The following is a 6,000-nucleotide window of genomic DNA, read 5'->3' on the forward strand; positions in this document are numbered from 1 at the left end:
TTATCATATGCATCTGTTGACTTGAAATTCATTATACAACAGTTCCTTTTAAATATAGTAATGAAAAATTACCGAGCATGTACGTTCTTTATGCAATGAATGCAAATAAATTTGAGCCTTTTGTCAAAATAAGGACATACATGTAAATTATGCATTTATTCGAAAGTTTTTAGTAACAATTAATTGTAGCTCTTTAATTTGGATGGGTATCATGAAGAAATTTCTAAAATCTTATAAGGCATGAATCCACCTTTAGATGTATACGCTGTACATGAGTATCTACCATGCTATTTCTAATGTATGTTAATGAGTATCAAAAGTGATCGTACATGTCCATGTATTTTACATTTGATATCCCACTAATATGATTTTTTCCCCAAGCATTTGTAGAATGTCCTTTCCTTTTCTGTGATGGCTTTAGTTTCATGCACAATGTTTTTCTCTTGCTTGCTTCCATACTAACCTATCTTGAATTGATGTTGAAGAAATTGTGTTTTTATTTCTCGGAAAAGGGGAATTTAATTCTTGTGTCACTCTGGATATTCTCTATGTGTGTAGAATGGAGAATAGATAATGCTTCATATTATTCCACATTTCCTTCATAATAAATACATAGAGTAGGAAGATCTATTATGTAATAATCAAAAACTCATTTAGATCAGTTCAGATGTACATGTAGATTAATAATTTAACTACATTTATTCTGTAAAAAAAATGGTTTTACCCCTTTTCTTGCAAAATACAATAATGTATTGAATTGTGTGATTTGCCGTTATGGATTCTAATTTGTATTTTTATTCAAATGTTTTTTTTTTCAATTTCTATTTATCTTTTCCTGCATCTGCCTTAACTGGGTTATTTGGCTTGGTGACCTTTTGACCCTATGATAGGCCCGCCGCCCATGCCGCCACCTAAAACATCACAGCGCCACCACGAGCTCAGCTATGATAGAGGTAGTGCGCGCTTTTTTTATAATGCTTTCTACATGTATGTCTACTAAAACTGGTGTTGGTGTTTTTTCTTGCTGGTATCTGTATTTTGTGGGCTAATTTTCGCTTCACTCTTTCATATTTTCTTTCTGAGTGCATTTAGATTTTTTTTTCAGAGATAAACTTCTAAAACTCCTATTTTTACATGTTGTCATTGACATAGTTTTTGTTTTTATATTGTGTATAGAAAAGGATATATTAGTACATGTACATGTACCTGTTCATGTTTACTTGTGTAAAATGTATACATTACAGTATACCTTTATTACTATTAGTTAATTTAATATTCTTCAGGATAGTACATATATGTCCATGCATAGCATTCTATTAACATACATGTAGTAATTTTCTGTTTTGTTTTCTAATGTTCCAATTCATAATTCTCATTGAATTTTTAGAACATTTGTATTAGGTTGGGGATACTCAAGAATTTAAGATTTAATAGGTACTTTGATGATCGATTTGGAAGAAGATTACAAGTCTATGAAGTGGTAAAATATCAATTAATCATATTCCTCATTAAAAAAAAAATCCATTGCAGTGACACATGGCAAATTTGAAATCAGTAATATCTAACGTTGAAATACAAAAAAGTGTCTATAAATTGATTGTTAAAAAGATCATAGGATTTTTTTGGGTAAAACTTCTTTTCCTGGACCCGGTATAATTCACTGCATTTTTTAAAATGAAAACGGTCAAATGAACACACTACAGCTTCTGATATGAAATGTATTTATAACATGTAACAATTTGTAGAGCTTTTGATTAGGTCTATATAGAGAAATGTTTTTTTTCTTCATATGAATGTATACACTCAGTTTTATTTGTATTTCATTCTTGTTTCTTTAAATTCCATACACATCTATCACTTGAGTTCAATACATAGTGTACAAACAAAAAAGGGAGGACGTCTTCATTTACAAATTTATGTATACACTTTCTGTTGATACTTTATGTAGTTGAGTGTTGATTTGTCATACAAGGCATTGCAAGAAACTTCTGTTCAATTGTTAATCAATTGCAGGTTCCGAAATCGAACGTACAGTGTAAAGGGGCATTGTATTTTGCAATTGAATGTAAATCAACTAAAGACTTGCATTTAATCAAGAGATTAACATGTACTATGATTTTTGGACTTTGAGTTTTCTGGAATTGAATGTACGTAAATAGTTTCTTGTAAAGCCCTATTTACATGGAGTTACTGTAAAAAACAAAACATTTTCTTAGAACTGAAGACCATTAATTTCTTCTGTCATTATTTACATTTTTTTCAACATTTTGCTTACTTCTAATTTCAATTGCTTTCCTAACACTGTGTTCATACAATATTCTGCATGTTAACAGTATTACCCATCATTCATGTATTTATAGCACTCTATGCATACCTTTCCCGTACTACTGATTTGACATTAATTTCTTGTATTTCTTGTATGCATGTGATTTTCATTTCATAATATTCTATTTTGAATAATTATTTTGTGGTACGCTGCAGACTTCATAGTGAATTTGTATTAAGTTTTGTACGAAACTTTCATTTTCTTTAACACATATAATTATTCTTTTTAATGTTAGCTTTTAATTCCAAGGTACTAAAGTAATAGTCGGCTTTTATATGGTTTTGACAGAATTGCCATTGGTTCTTGTATAACTTGCATGAGTCTTATTAAAGTTACATTATTTTAATGGTTCTATATTTCAGCACGTTTTAAACAAGGTAGGTCGTGATGATGGTGAATTTAAAACCTATATCATGTATGGGCCATGAGTATAAACACTTGTATATTCTGAATAATTATTGCTTTCATGTCATGTACAGAACAAGTACATTACTCCAAAAATATCCTGCATTTTAGATATGAACAGTGTACATACATTATTTTATAGCTACATACATGTACAGCATACATCCCCATCCTCACCAAGTCTTATATTGTTTCTTTCAAACACCTGAAACTTTGCAATATTCATCATTACAAGAGCTATTTACACATGTATTGACCTATCATATAATTTTGACATGTATCCACAGCTTTATATCGGACCTTATATCCATTCGAACCCCCCTCCCCCATATTTATTTATTTATTTATTGTTTTGTTTATTTATTTATTCATTTATTCATTCATTCATTCATTCATTATTTATTTCTTTCCAGTTATAATTTAAAAGCGCAGCATCTTGAGTTGATAAAATTCTATCACTGAGGGCTCTGCTTTTATAGGCTTACATGTATCCACTCGTCATCATATTCACATAGAATTGGCAGCATAGCGGTGGGGAGGGGGAGGAGGGAGGGGGGGGGCAGGGAATAATGTTGTTGTATATTTTATCCTCTGTGAAATCTACACCTATCCCTTTGATTATAGTACATTCCAGCACCTTCATCAGAGCAGGCATCATTCTAACCTTGTACTTGTATCTCAATGAGTGTAAAATGGACTGGTATAATTAGTCTGGCATAGTTGGGTTTTCTGCGCCCCATTCATATTCCGGGAGAAAACCCTCACACTTATAATTCAAACAGAAGGAGAGTGTGTCTATATCAAACACATGAATGATTAGGTTCGCAGAGTTGTGAGTGTTGAGTTACATTCGTACTTGATATAGTCAGCTACACGCATTTTACGAATCGGCCTAAACCTTCATCAGAAATTCGGTAACTGGAGTTATTGAAAGGATTTCAAAATATGTACAGGTAATTTAAGGACGTTCCACAGTTAAAGTGAAATCCATGTCATTTTCACCAAACTTTGCACATAGATACTTCAGAACCTTAATATTCGAAATATGCAGAAATTAACGTAGGTCCATGTGCTTGATTTTTTGCTATAGAGCTTCAAAGTTCACCCAAATTGATGTTCTTATAGAATTGCGCATTCAAAAGAATTTGGCATTTTTAGACCGCCCAATATTACTACAATGAGTTTAAACCTCTATTACTCAGTCAAAATACATGAAAAAGTCATCAAATTTCGCAAGAGAGTTAATAATTGTATCGTTAGAATGGAGAATCTATTTATAGTGCTATTTGTTTGCAATTTTAAGTTTAACAGCACTGTCAGTTCTTAAAAAAGGCGTAAACGATAACAAAATCCCAATCTAAAAAATGTAAAATTTCAGTGACAAACTACAAACGTACAATAAATGCTGCACTTTATTCAAAATCCATGTCATTTTCACAAAAATTTGCAGAGTTGTAGAGGAAGGTATACCTAAGAGGTGCAAACATTTAAAATTAGGGGTTCATGTGCTTGTTTTTAAACTATTAGCATTTTTATTAGAGCAAATGTGCTTTTCAAAACACCAAAAATGCGCCGAATGCTTTGTCTCTATGTGAAGAAAAAATCAAAACCACTCTACCATTTATTCAAACTCCGGGTAATATTCGTGATTCTTGGCAGCAATGCAGAGTAAAGTATTTTGAAATTGTAGAATTTTTTTTTTGAATGGTCCATGGAATAATTCCATTTTTTAGCTTCATGAAATAACGCATCGGATCTGCAGTTAAAGTGCAGAAGATGAGAAAAATCAGCTCATACCCGCAGCTAATTAATCACCTGTTCATCTATTGTGACGTCAGCGCGCAGAGTGTAAACTATGCGCAGATCATAATGCGCACAAACATAACTGTGGAACGTCCTTAAAGAACTCAATTTCAAAAATTTGACTCAAAATTAGGTTTATGCATGTCCGTAAAGTCACTGATGATATCCTGGTATCGTTTGACCATGGCCCATTACCATGGTAACACAGATTAAATGGTGGAGGGCAGAGGTTTACCAAGCCAAGTGTGAATGGGGCTTGAAAGCTGGCTTGGATGAGGGAAGATGCTCAATTTAACAGACATACTGTCATACCAATAGACAAGAGACATTGATGTGTCATTTCACACCACAGCAGTATGACTAATCAGCAGAACCATTCAACCACATAATAATGAGCAACTTCAAATATTAATCGAAAGCTTCATTTAGACAGTTGGGATCGTATTACATATGTAAGGAATATAAAAATGATTTAAACATCTGAATTTCATAAAGGTCGATATGCATAGCATACCACCCAACCAGTAAGATTTTATCAGGTTAATAAGTAGGATTTTTGGTTGGTTAAAAATGGCAAAATAAACAGAAAAAGTAGCTTTTTAAAAGTATGTGCAGTATTTTAGTGTGTACATGTAATTTTTCCCAAATTATATTTAGTTTTTGTTTCAGCAAGAGTTTTCATTTTGAAAAGTGGGCAATTATAATACAGGCCTACATGTACATGTATACATTATAGCCTGATATACATTCTATATCAGAGGTACATGTAGGGAATGAAATAAGGCTGAAATATTTGTTTACAAAATCATTCCGCAGTGATGAACAAATGACTTGCTAATAGAGCCACTGCTTGTCAAGCATTAGGGTATATAGGTTCATATTCTGCTGGTTCCAAATGCCTTGCTCATTTTCATATTTACTGAAAAATTATCAATTTTGGGAGAGAATGACCTGATAAAGGATATTTGTGGTCATCTTTTAAACCTCTGAATTAGAACTTATTTTATAATCATCACTGGTTATGCATGTATACTTGGCTAAGTTGGCATCTTTCATGCAATCATTATCACCATCTTCATCCATTGTTCATCTCCTTTTACATAATATACAAAGGAATCCCACTATGTTAAATTCAATTTCTCTTGAAACTCCATTTTTGGCTCCAAAGATATTCCTTGTCATGAATTGGTATATCCCACGAGGACGATGATGTCATCAGTTGTCACCCCTGATAGCGATATTGTGATGATGACGAAGGATGATGACACCCGCAAACAAAGGAACAAAATTTGTCTGTTTGAAACCAGAATGGGGTCATGTCTACCAAGAAAAGTGCTTATCATCAGCAATTTTGAGGTGTCACTAATGTTTTAACCCCCTTTGTACTATAGATTGTAGGAGACAAGGAGAAACATAAGAGTAGACCCCCCCCCCCCCTTCCCCGGCTGTCAAAATGAATAGAGAGG

This window comes from Lytechinus pictus, chromosome 14 (genome assembly GCF_037042905.1).
Source record: "Lytechinus pictus isolate F3 Inbred chromosome 14, Lp3.0, whole genome shotgun sequence".
Taxonomy (NCBI): Eukaryota; Metazoa; Echinodermata; class Echinoidea; order Temnopleuroida; family Toxopneustidae; genus Lytechinus; species Lytechinus pictus.